Source organism: Grus americana, chromosome 5, assembly GCF_028858705.1.
Source record: "Grus americana isolate bGruAme1 chromosome 5, bGruAme1.mat, whole genome shotgun sequence".
Classification (NCBI taxonomy): Eukaryota; Metazoa; Chordata; class Aves; order Gruiformes; family Gruidae; genus Grus; species Grus americana.
Window position 1 is genome coordinate 13,072,119 of NC_072856.1, and position 13,213 is coordinate 13,085,331.

General features: G+C 42.7%; 1 protein-coding gene across 5 annotated transcripts in view; it reads left to right on the forward strand.

The window, feature by feature from the left end:
• Positions 1-13,213, forward strand: part of DENND2B (DENN domain containing 2B) — a 180,683-nt gene that overhangs the window by 27,809 nt on the left and 139,661 nt on the right. The window lies entirely within an intron of this gene.

Consider the following 13,213-nt stretch of genomic DNA (forward strand, 5'->3'; position numbering starts at 1 on the left):
GTCCCAGCTCAGCCAAATACTTGAGCATGTGCTTGAAAGCTAAGCATTGACTTCAGCTTGCCTAAGGGCTGGCTCGGGTTTCATGCTGGTCTGGAAAGCTCATGTAGTTCTCACAACTGTTCTCATACGGTGTTTCCTCCGCTGACAGTGGACAGCAATGTTTGTGCGCTTCCTGTGCTTGTGAAATACAATGATCACTCCTCCTCCTCCAAAGCAGTGCTAAACTCTCTCTTTTGCAATATGAAGAAAAAACTTACTATGTGGCTGGATCTCTGGGGAGGTATTTGTGTGGGTGGGTGACATCCACTGATGCGGTGGTGTTGATCTGGATTGAGTTGGCCCAGATATGTGTTTGCTGTGAGTTATGGTGTTGCCGCATGCATTACGCGGAGGACAAAGTTGACATGGGGCAATCAAGTTGTGTTAACTGGTGTAGCTGCCTCCTGTTAAGGAAGGAGAGCCAAATCAAAAGGTATGAAGATGATTATTCAGGATTGAATAATGCTCTTGATTTTCCATGCCACCATCTGAGACTTGTAACATGTGACTAGTCCAAAGCCTGCTGGGCACTCTGCTGCAGGCATGCTATGCCTTAGTCACGATGTCTCACCCTGAATGGGCTTGAGATGAGGTATTACTGTGCTGGGTATGGATGTTGCCATAATTTCCCCCTCCAATGTTGTTTTATAGTGGTTTTTTTAAGAGGAAAGGCAGTAAATCAGCCCAACATGTCAATGAGTTATTTACTGTGAAGGGTAGGAAGCTGGTGATGGTGGGGTCTATGCAGCTGTAGGGTAGGAGACTGACTGCAACCTGTTGAATATAGCTATGCTGACTCAGGTTTTCATATGGATCGCTGGGAGATCAGCTTCACCATGCATGTTCCTTCTGTGTTCGTTCCGAGTCCTAAGAGAAAGAGAAAAAACAAGGGCTGACAATGTGTCATTTTGGCAAAAATAAATGTACATTATAAACCAGTTCGCAGATCTCTACAGCCCTGCCTTTGTGTTTTGAGAGTGCACATGATTTACTGCAGAAATCAGTTTGGCATTGCATAGCTGTGCAGATTCAGCAGGACCTACCATTATCATGCCATGTTTTTTAGTAAACTTTACAAGGCAGCAATTCAAAAACATGAAAGAGAAATGTGCTGAACAACCCATCCCTTCGTGTCCCCCCATCCAGCGTGTGCTGGCAAATCTGCCACAGCTGCACCCACAGGCATGGTGGTGCTCAGCTCCCTCTCTTGCAGGCTTTGGGCCTTCTGTGTGTGTGAGCTGGTGGGGGGGGTGTCTTGATTTTATAATTGTCCTCTCAAACTCCCAAGTTGCTGACTTTTCAGCTATGTACAGCAGTTCAGACATGGCTTTCTGTCATGTTTCACTTCACAGACTTACTAACAAGAGTAACAAATGCACTGTTAGCAAAATTTTGCAAATCTTGGTGCTTTTCAGCTCTGCTCACCCGCTGCCTACAGTCTCAAAGAAAAATGGCCAGAAAGCAGGTAGGTTTCTGGGATTGCCCCGACTAGCATGGCCTTTCACTGCCTCTGAAGGCAGAGTATTGAGCTAGATGCACCGCTGGCTTGACCCAGAAGGGCATTTTCTGTGTTTTTAAAGTATGTCTCTATTCCAGTGTCAGCAATGAAGCAGCCATGGATACAGTATTTCTCATTCTCAGATGTTTGGCAAACATGCCTGGATTTTTGTTTATTTTTAAGGGGTTAATTTAAAATGTGTAAAACTTTCCTACCTTCTGGGAATTCAGGACGTTCAGTCAATGTATGCCTCAGCAAATGGCTTCTATTTAATAACATCTTTGTACATTACCATTAAGAGATGGCTATCTCGGAGAGCTAAGCTGTGGATGTGCCCAAGGGTGAAAAAGAAAAAAATAAGACTGAGGGGAGATGGGAGAAGGAAAGTTCTTTGTTTGTGCAGGTTTTTTTTCAATGGATAATGTATGTAAAGGGTAGGGGTGGAGGTGCGGTGGAGGAGCATTCTGAGATAACAAAAGAGCTTGCTTTGCTAAACAGGGTGGATTGAAATGACAGCCCTACCCATCCTTCTCTCTCGCTCTCCTGCGAACCAACCAACGCTCAAGCAGCAGTGTTCATGTGTGGAGCATGGCTGTGCACAGCTCCTTTTCCTCTTCCCTCGGGTTTTGAGATGAAACTGCAGGGCTAGTGGTGTTTTCCCTCCAGCTCCTGAGCTTAGCAACTTCTGTGTGAAGAAAGTGAGCTGGCCGATACCACTGCCTGCTCCTTGCAGCTTGACAGGTCCTCTGCCACCAGTGTGTGCCCGTGTGTCTCCACACTCCGTGAACCTGCTCAACAAACCCTGTCTCAAGCCATAGAGGTCATTTTCTTGAAGACATGACTATTTCCTCAACTGAACTTTCCTCTATAGAGTATACTTGTTTCCTCTGCAGAAACTATTTGTCACTTGGAAGACCCATCTGGTTTTGAAGATTAGCCAGGGAGACCCATCCTGATGCAGCAGGCTTCAGATCCCCCTGCAGATCCCTCCTTGTGTAGATTTTACTTCCTGTCACAAGTACTGTCTTAAAATCTTTTGAATGGCTCACCCCATAGGAAAAAAACTCTACTCCGTGTTAATGGTTAAAGGGTCTTTCTAGCAGATGTAAAATCCAGTGAAACATATACATTTTTTTGGTTTTAACAGGAACAGATGATTTAATAAGCAGCTATAAATCTCTTGGGAATGTATAGACGTAGTTGAACAGCGCACTTCTGCCAGATTTTTCACTGACTAGACTTATAGCCTATGAGTCATAGCGGTCTGCTCTGCTCTCCACCTCAAATGCCTGTTGTTATTTTGGCTCTTAGAGGTGCTCTGTGCTGCATATGGGGGTTTTTATCACCACCTCCTGTTAATGGGCTTGCTCTTTCATCCAGCAGACAGTGTTCAAGCAGTTGACTCTCATTCTCTGTGTGCATGACAGTACATGACATTTCTTTTCCACTCCCTAACCCAGCCTGTGATTTTAAAGTTGTATAGTGAAAATGTTTTCTGAAGGTTATATTAATACAGCCTCCTAAATGGGCTGAGTAGTGGGAATTTGGTTAAATTAAAAGAGGTGTAGTCAGCCTCTTTCTTAATACAGCGATGCTTTCCTTCCAGCAGTCTGTGGCCACCTTATGAAGATTAATAACTGAATCTATTAGAAATACTGCTAGTATAAATTTATTATCAGCTCTTTAGGGATAAGGAAACCAAGACAGAAAGCAGAAAGCTGTTTGTTACCTGTTGCTCATGCTGGATTGCAGGGAGGGGTTGTATTTCCTAAAGTATCGAAGTGCCATTCCAAATGGATATAAATTGGCACTATGTTTAACAAATGTTGTCTTTTATATTGTGTGGGTTTCCTGGCTTTCCATAAGTGTCTTAGATGTCTAGGAACTTGGGCTGCAAGCTCCCTTTTCATTTTACAGTTGGTTCACAAGCCATGTGAATTACCTCCTCCTATAGAGTAGCTCCCAAGCGTATTAGAATTGCTAAGATTTGCTCCAGGTCACACCCTGGTAAACCAGAGATGAAACTAATGATAAAACATGAGGCTTTGTATGGAGTTTTTAACCATTGTGGAGGTTCTTGCAAGACAGGTGCAGTGCAGCTTATTTTGAATGTATCTGGATGGAGAGGATTTTAAAATTAGCCCACAACACAGTGGTGTGGTTTTCTGTTTTGTGGGTTTGGGTTTGTTTTTTTATAATCTTGCAATGCAAGTATCTAGTATTTTAGAGTGTGACCAGATACAAAATCCTTGTCTAAGAAAAATGGTGCAAAGTTCTGACTTCATCATACGCAGGCAGGAAAAATGAGGCTCTAAATCTTTCATTGGCTCAGGACTGCATTTGCTCTTCTTGTACTCTGGGATTGTGTAAATTGTAAGGAAAGCTTCTTTGTTCAGTGGTAGGGATGACAAAGAAACTCTGTTCCTGTTTGGCCTTTTTCAGGCTGAAGGGTGTAGCAAAAATGCATAGATGTGAAGCAGGTCAAGAAACTGGAAGTGGCCTTGGAGGTTGATTAATGCACAGAATTGTATAATGTGATCAAAGATAGGTATTGTTTGAAGTTTATGGTGAGATTGCAACTTACTGTGTCGTTCCAATACTGCTTGCTTCTGATTTCTCAGTGCTTCAGAAAGCTGAACAGGTATTGTGTTACTAGGTGAAGAAGGCTATCCAAGGTCATATAACTGGATGGGGTCAAAATCAAGAACAACATTTGATTCTTCTGACTACTTGTTAGGTCCCTCCACACTGCGCAGGAAGCAGTGTAGAGGGTTTCAACCCTATGCATATGCACAAAAAAAAAGCCCTTTCACATTTTTCTGGCAAACCGAGAGTGTTGCTCCATGCTTTCAGTAAGCACAGAGCTCTCATGTTTACTGATGGGATTTTCACCCATCAGGAAATTAGAAAACTGGAGTTGTAATCAGCATGTCTGTTCTTGAATGGGGAATTTTCCCCAAAGCAAGTTGTGATGCATGCTCCCAATGATTTGAATCTTAAGAGTTCAGACTTTCCATAAGCTGCTTCCAGCATTGTAGGCACTAACCTGTGTTTGCAGTGAAGATACGCACACCCAACTGCAAGGGTAACAGCCATAAATTACACGTTTAAATCTCGGCATAACTCTGAGTAATTGGGAATGGTCAGTGACTTTAGAAGTCTGCTCCTACTGTGGCATTTAGACGGAGATGTTGGTGCAGCGTTCAGTGCTCACGCTGTTGCAGGTTAGGGGTTAGCTAGAAATCAAAATGTTTAGCAGAGCTTTTCTAGCGCTTCTCCACTGGCTACAAGGTCTTTTGCAAACTTTCTGGTGTGTGGTCTTTGCGCACTAAATGGCTAACAGCCTGTGTTGTGGGATTTCACCATTTCCATAGTATGAACAGCAAGTAGCAGCAGTTCCAGGGAGTGAGTTCTCCATCCCCTTAAAGCAACGTACATAGCAATGGGGAACATCATGTGACTACATGGACCTTATCCAGTGTTTTAAAGGAAAAATATCTATAACAGTGTCCTGGCCTATATAAGCTGTATAGTTTTCCCAGACTTGGAAGAAAACCACTGGTACTTTCCCAAGTTCCGCCCTTTTTAGTTTGATGCAAAAAAATGTTGATTCTTGCTTTTCTTTTGTCTCTAAAATGGGAAATACTTTAATTAAAAGAAGAAATTATACTTTTTCATGGCAAGAGGCAAAATCTTATCTCTGAGCCATCTGTTTTGTTGGCAATAAAGCAGAATGTTTTAAATAATTTTTTTTTCTTCTTAGTTAATAGCCTCTACTGTTAGTGGTGCAGAGGAGACAGGTAGGTGTGTGATTCTCCAGCAGCCTAAAAGGGAGTGTTGGGAGAGTCCTTCCTTGGATGTGGGGCTGTATTCAGAGGCTTCCCCCAGCTCTGTTTGGAAGAGCGCATAGAATCGGAGGAGGAGGAATGACCTTGATTTTTAAGGCATTCATCTGGAGCTTGGCCACTGGGAGCTGAATTCCCAGTGCTGGGACCGGCTTCCTCTGTGGTCTGCAGTATGTTGCTGAGGGGATGTCTGTGCCACACAATGGAGCTTGGCACAGAGAGCCCTGGAGCTGACTCCAGGAGGCCTGCATGGCCCTACAGCGCAGTGGGGCGCTGTGTGGAGGCACGACCTCCTTCCCGAAAAAAATACGGCTGCGCTAGTTCAAGCACTGCCTTGTCCTGTTGAGGCTGTGCTGCTTCCAGTTCTGGAGTTATGATGGTTCCGGCTCATTTGGGCATCTCTGTACCATACTCCATTGCTAAACCCAGGAAGCACTGAGGTACTGAGAAACTAAAAAAGAGTTCTCAAAATGTTTTGAACTGTCTGCATGGTCTGGTTTTGGATTTCTTTTGTTTTGCACAAGCTTGTCCTAGTCACCCCACTGTCACTGACTTTCATTTTCTCCATGGCACTGGAAACCAGCTAGAAGGAAAGCTTAAGTTTAGCTGTTTCCCATGCCCAAATTGATTTCCAGGAAGAAAAAAGTTCTGATATCTCTTGCAGTTCAGCTGACCCCAGCTGCCTTCCAGGTCTTAACTATGATCTCGGGGGAGGCAGCAGATCCTGGTGCTTGAAACCCGGTCGGTCACACACAGTTCCTGAGGGGCCACTGTGCAGCTTCACACACAAAGCCACTTAACTCCTCTGTTCCAATCAGCCATGCAGGAGTGACATTTACCCAGCTTTCCAAAGCACGCTGGGGACCATGAATTAATGAAAGGAGCTGTGCATATTCAAAACAAAATAGAGAAGAAAATAGCTTTATTGTCTGTGGCTTGAAAAATCTGCCTGCTGTGATGATTATGGCAATATGAAAGACAAACTCATCATATGCCTAAGAAAACACATGCTGTCACTGGCTTTGATTTGGATGGGGTGTAGGTGATGGGAGTAGTGCTTGGCTGGTGCTTGCAGTACCCTTCCTCCCCAGAGATGCTAAGCAGGGCTCACAGGCATCCCCCAGCATGTTACCAGCAGTTCACAGGGTCTCCAGGCCAACTTGGAGGTTCAAGTCACGACTGAAATAAAGGAAGCTGACTACAGAAGTCAGCACACGGATAAGTCATTACTTTTTGTCCAAAGACACATCAGGCTGACACTTTCTTCTTAGAGACTCTTGGCTAATAGTCTTTGGAAGATAAGATCTATCCAGTCAGAGGGGGTTGTATAAACTTCCTGTGAACTTTCATAGTTGATGATCAAAAGGAATCACAAAACATGTTGTCATTATTTATCTATTTATTTATTTATTTGGAAGTTCAAAGAGTGCACAGCCTTATTGGTTGTGATTTTCTCATGTAAACAAGGTGATATCATACGGGATGCTCAGCCTTAGGCCCTCTTATTTTCCATTTTGAGTGTAAATTAAGAGCTCTTTCACAGTGGGGGAAAAAATGCAAAAAATCCAACCACCACCCATATTCTGCTTCAGAAACCAGTACTGCATTCTTGAATATACCTGTCCTCGTGTCCATTGCTTTGCTAAGAGATCCTCTTCCCTTTATTAGCTCTGTAGAGCAAATATAACAATCGAGATGGTTCCCAGAAGCATCTTCCTTGTCCCACTACCTGAATGCAAGTACAGGAAGTGCTACCTTGACAACAATTTGAAAAGAGCCTCTTCAGGTGGGGATTCGGCTTAAAGGATCTGTATTCCCATCATTGATGTGCTCTGAGAAGGATTCTGCCCCTCTGTTCCCATTGTGTCAAAGTTTTGCAGCACTTGCTCAGATGCACACAAAGTTTAGTCCTCCAGAGTTATATTCTTGTGAGTCCTGCTTGCATTGCAATTCCAGGTGTGAGGGGATCTGGTTTTTAAATTGCCTTCTAATCCCATGTGTGGCATCTTGTGTTGCAGGATGTGTACTGTGAATGAGGGCAACAGAAACTTGTCCTTTGGCTTTTACTTAAAAGAAACAGTAGTGAACTAAGACAAACTGAGATATCTTGCATTCATGTAGGGTCAAATCAGAATTCCTGTGGAATTTCAAGCAACTCATTGACATCTCTCCTGATATGGCTAGTTCCCAGAGGAAGCCTGTTTGTCTCATTTGCCCCTCTTCTTGGGACATAAATCCATGCATGATGGGGATATATGCAGGAAAAAAAAAAGGTATAGGAAGAGACTAACACCTATAAAATTTTCTTGTTTTGTCCAGACAGGACAAATAGTCTCCCTCAGGGGCTTCCCCCTACGTCAGTTTTGGTCCTATAGCTTCCTGTCTTTCCTTTTCAGGCATGCCTAGGATACAGCACAGCCACCCACAGGAACGGTGTTGACTGGAGTGCAGATGGGTTGCAGGCAGGGCTGGCTCTGGGGAGTTAAGGAGCAGAAGGACTTATTTACATGAGTTTTCCACCTTTTGGTTATCCTGATGGCTTGGCTTGTGCCTTGGCCTGGTGCCACCTGACACAGTTTGCAGCACTGGGATGTTGAGGGCTTGCTGAATTGGCTGCCTGGGCCTAGAGCCAGTTTGTATGGCTTGTTTGGCTTTGCACCGCTTTCCTAGCAGGGTGAGCTGTAATATGTGTCTCCTGTCATGAATCAGACCATAGGTATGGATAATTCTCAAACCAGGCATTTACATGAGCTAATTCTACGCTGTTCAGGTTTAAAGTTGTTTTATTAAGGAATTATTCAGCTTATTGCTCAGCAGATTTTCAGCCTCACTAGTAGGTTTAGCATGGGGAGCATGTCCCAGTTATATCACCAAATGACGTCTTAAAGCTTTAATTGCCAAATAAAAACTCTTTCCATCTCTGTTTTCTGAGATACACACAATTACTAAAGCACCACTTTGGTAAAATATTGTAGCACATGTTTGGCATATTTTTAAGTTCTTTTGAAGTCAATGTTTAAGTGCTTTGCTGAATCAAGGCCTAAAAAAATAGTAGTTGCAAAGTTAAGCCACTTCTGAATGAGTGTTTGTCCAGGAGTTGAATGTGTGTCAGCCGCTTGTCATGACCCCCCAGGTACAGGTATCCTCTTAGTTTCACTGAATCACTTAGCAACTTTTGTAAATTGCTGTCTTGCACCCAGTTGAGACATCAGGGTCAGACCAATGCATGACATTCGCAGAATGAGATCAAACTGAAATGGAATATAGGGCCATAAAGGGATTGGCAGCATCTCAAAGAGTGTACAGCTATGATTAGTCATTTCCTATGTACATATAGTGTGTGTGTGTGTGTATATATATATACACACACACACTTTTTTTCTGGGTTAGTGAAATCAGTACAGTGCTTCAAACATGATCCTCACTGGGCTATTAAAGAGGTCATGGAAATTTTTAATTCTCCTGCTAGAAGAGAGAGTTGTGGAAATACTATGGGTAATAGTCCTGATGCTGAAATAAGGGAAGAAAACAAGTTCATAGATAACTGATCTTAGACTTACACCTGTGCAGTCCCATTGCAACCAGAGGGCTGCGTATATTGGGTAAGCTCCTTTGCTCTGTTGTTTATAGGGCCATGATACACTTTAATACTACTTACTATGATACTACAAAACCTAGCAAAACATGATGCGGTGAGGTAAAATTGAAGTTCATGTTCCACTGGAGTCAGTGGAAGTTTTATTCACTTTAGTAGAATGATGCTTTTGGGGTCAGAGGTGTTATCTTGTGCTGCTTGCTTTCTTGCTGTGCTCTTATGCTGTTGTGTTGGAGTGTTAACAATAAAGGCCTGTGCTGTCGACTGTTAATTCAAAGGAGAACTCAATGGTGTTGTGGGACTGCTCCAAAGAGTATGGTGGCTGCTGTACCGGATGTCATTGTCTTGTCCCACCTGGTAGTCGTAGAATGTCCTATGCAAAAGTGTTGAGTGCTGAGCCTCTAAATAAAGCACAAAGAGCGCAATTTCTGTAGTGCATGCACTCTTTACATTATGACCTGGTTGGGGCGTTTTCCCTTATTTCCATACCTCTGCAAGTCACTGCCTGGTGATGAGGAAGTGCTGCCTTGCTCTCTGCCTCTCCCAGTGCAGTCAGCAGGAGTGGCCTGCACTTGCCTTTCCATGGTATTGGATTAAAAACATACTGGGATAGGGTACTCGAGCATCACTTTTTCCTGTTGAGTCTTAAATTTATCTAAGTTCAAAGAGATATGTATCCGTTGAGGTCATTGGAAAGATGGTCAGTAACTGTGGTGTAGAGATGACGGGGAGGAAGAGAAATAAGGTGGTCATTTCCTATGGGAAAGGACTGAAGCCCTTCTGAAGGGCAGAAAGTTACTTGAGGAGGGGGGAAAATTGTAAATAACTCTACAATAGTATTTTCATATAAAAACTTCATTTTATTTAAAAAATGCAAAGGAAAATGTCACTGAAGTTGGTGCAGTGGTTAATCTCCCTTTACACCTACCAGAGGTTTGTGCTGCTGTTGTGGACAGCTTAATCTGTAGCTCATCTCTGGTTTTGTCTTTTTAAATCCCAAAGTTGTTTATGTGTTTTCACCTAGTGAAAGTGATAAAACATGATCAGTTGTTTAGGAGCAAATCTGATTTTTTTTTGTTTCCTCTCGTTGTTGATGGTGGCCGCTTGACTTGGAAAGCATTCAGTAAAGAATCTCAAACCATGCAGCTCGTGGAGAGAGCGGCTCATGTTTCCCTTTCCAGTCTGAAGGGCAGAGAAGCCAGGTGTGCCCTGGTGAGGACTCTTGTTGCACACTCATCCTGCTCAGTGCGTGTCTGCTCCTGCCTGCATCACGTGGCTTCTGCATCCTGCGCTAGCGACCGCAGAGCATAGGAAGGACTGTGTTCAACCAGTCAGAAATGGGAAGTGTATCGGAAATAAGAAACTGAACATCAGCCGTGTATGAGTAATGGATTGTCTGTCTCCTGCAGGGGGTGAGGATACATATTCTAATGCTTTTTGATAGCAATGTAGACATGACACTGTAATTAGTGTAAGAGTAGCTGTTCATCATGTCCTCTGTTTATGATCCTAAACTCTGTTCTGATCCTAAATTTTGTTCTGAGGTATTGATATGCTCACAGAAAAGCCCAGTGAGAAAAAAGTAAAAGGTGGGAGTGGTTCTTGTTTCACTGGAGCCAATCTGAGCAAAATATTTCACCTTTTGGCAAGGAATTGATTAGGAGTGTATTCATGAGGCTTAAAACAGAAATGTGCTTGTCTGGGGTCTTTTGTGGTAGTCACCTGCCCAAGACCAAAGCTTGGGCCGTAGTTTTACTACTATGCTTTGTACCTACATATTTGTGCATGCATAATATATTTTAATGACTTCATTAGTTTTGTTTGGAACTTTAAACTGTAACTGAATGTATAAATAATGCAATGAGCATTTTCAATTGTTTATAAATACTAGCTCACATGGTCCCGTGAGATGCCTGCTGTAAATGCAGATGCAGCCACCTAATGTGGCGGTGTGCTCCCCACCTTAAGTCATAACCGCCATTGGGAGTCGTGATGGCTGCATCCGGCTTACACTAGACTTTGGGGGATGGATGGCAAGGGCTGCCTGGAACAGTAACCCAGAGGTCTTGCTGGTATGACTATAAGTCAGTCACGTTACCCTATAAGTAGTGGACAGCCCAGAGCCCACTGAGCTCTCCAGCATGGCAGAGGGTTGCATGCCAGGATGTCCCCTTAAGTAGGGGTGTCTCTCAAGGTGGTTACTCCTTGAGCTTGTGAGGTTCCTTGCTGCAACAGATCCTTGGTTAGTGACTAATAGCACACTAAACTTTGAAATCTTAGCTAAGTGATATAAAGGATTGATTGCACATGTATAATCACTTAGACGTAAACTGTTGGTCAAGTCTGGTATTAGGATTGGGTCTAGTGGCACTTAGACTGCTCTTTGAGGAGGACTTTAGAAAGCAAGGGAGTCCTTTCTGAACCTCATGACTCAATGGAACCATCTCCCTGACAGTTTTGTCTGACCCTGTCCTCTATGCAGTAAATAATCAAGTGTATCTTGCCATCGAATCTTGTTAAACCACTGTTACATTTACTATCAAACTTTGTTACATCGCTGTTTTATATCAACAAACGTATTGTTGCTTTTGTCTTGTGAGCAAAGTGCGTGACTCTATCCGCGATGCCTAATGATGTGCTACAGAGCCTTGTGATAAACTCTGGAGTGGGGCATCATGCAGGTAGTTGGTACATACTCCTGTGCTACTAGTAGTGGGGTCTATAGAAAATCTGAGACTGATCAACCATTTCACCTGTCTATTGATCGATTCCTAGGTTGTTTTTTTTAATTACTTCCATGTCTTTGAGCATTCCCTTTGCAGCGATGTAGGGTAAAACATTCCTTTCTTGGGAGGAGCTACCCGTCTCCGTCTTTCCCCAGTTACACTGCTGAAACTGTGCCCACTTGCAGCATGCAATGAGTTCAACTCACTCATACACCAAAGGGAACTTTTCAAGACAAAAACATGTAATAATTTTTTTATATTTGACTCCTTGGGTTCTGCTGGGCTTCACTGGTGCATTCTTAAGGGAACTGAGGGTGAACCTGCAAGCTTAGCATGTGGTGCTTTCATGTCTAGAAAAACTATTTCATGTGATGTCATTTCACCATCTTCGGGATTCTTGACAGCTGAAATAGCTGTTGTTTTGTATTCATCTGCCTGTGAATATTCTGCGTGCAGTTTTTGGTAACGGTGTAAAATACACCTCATGTAAACCTCTGGGTAGTGTTTTTGATAGGAAGAGAGATGGTTTCAGTGTACAATCTACTGGGAGCTCTGTCATTCACAAAATGTGCAAGTTTTCAGAAGTACAGTCAATAATATGCTCCATTGTAGTTTATATCTTATAATAGCTATATGGAGAGACAGGTGTTATAAGACATCTCGGCTATCTGTCCAGGGTGTTTTTTTTTTAATCCTACCTTTGCTATCATGTTACAAACACAACCAGAAGAGTAATATGTGGGAACTCTTAAATCTCCTCGCGTATAAACCTAGCTGTGTTGATTACATGATGCACGTACGCGTTTTCTTGTATAAATAACATATAATGGGTTGCATATGCTAATACTATTTTAAGTTTTTAATGCAGGGGTGGAATATCATAACAGCATAGCGAAATGGTTGATAGAGAAAAAAGATACTGATTTCATATTTAGTAGTGCAAAGTCAGCTTTGCAGTTTTACGCCCACTAGAGGGACTGTTGTTTATACTACTCATTGCAGAAAGCAAAGTCATGTAGTCCCTTTAGTATCTTTTACAAAGTTCTAAAACTTTGACTGACTGACTCCAGTTAAATCTTCCACAGAGTAAGTCTCCAAGCTATTTCTCAAAGTGTAAAACCCTTGAGCACAGTGCTGGTCTTCTGAGTTCAAATACTTTTTACTGAATTTCCTTGCTAAATGTTCTTTTTGTTTTGAAAAGTATTTTCTCTTCTCTTGATTCATCAGTCCAGGCTTTCCTATATGACATTGCTGGGGATCAATTTAGAATATTTTTGCTAAGAAAAAAATGTTGTGTGTCTGTCTTTATGTTTGGGATAAGTTTTGTTTTGCAACCATGGTGCCAGTGAATATGGTAAATAAATCAGTTCTTGTATTTGCAAATGTCATTGAGATGGGTTTCTCCTTTAACTGGGAGGGGCATAGTGAGTTTTGGGTAAGAGGCATGTAAACTTATAGTTAGTTTGAGAAAACTTCCAAATGTATCTGTTTTTTCTTGTTTGGTTGGGGG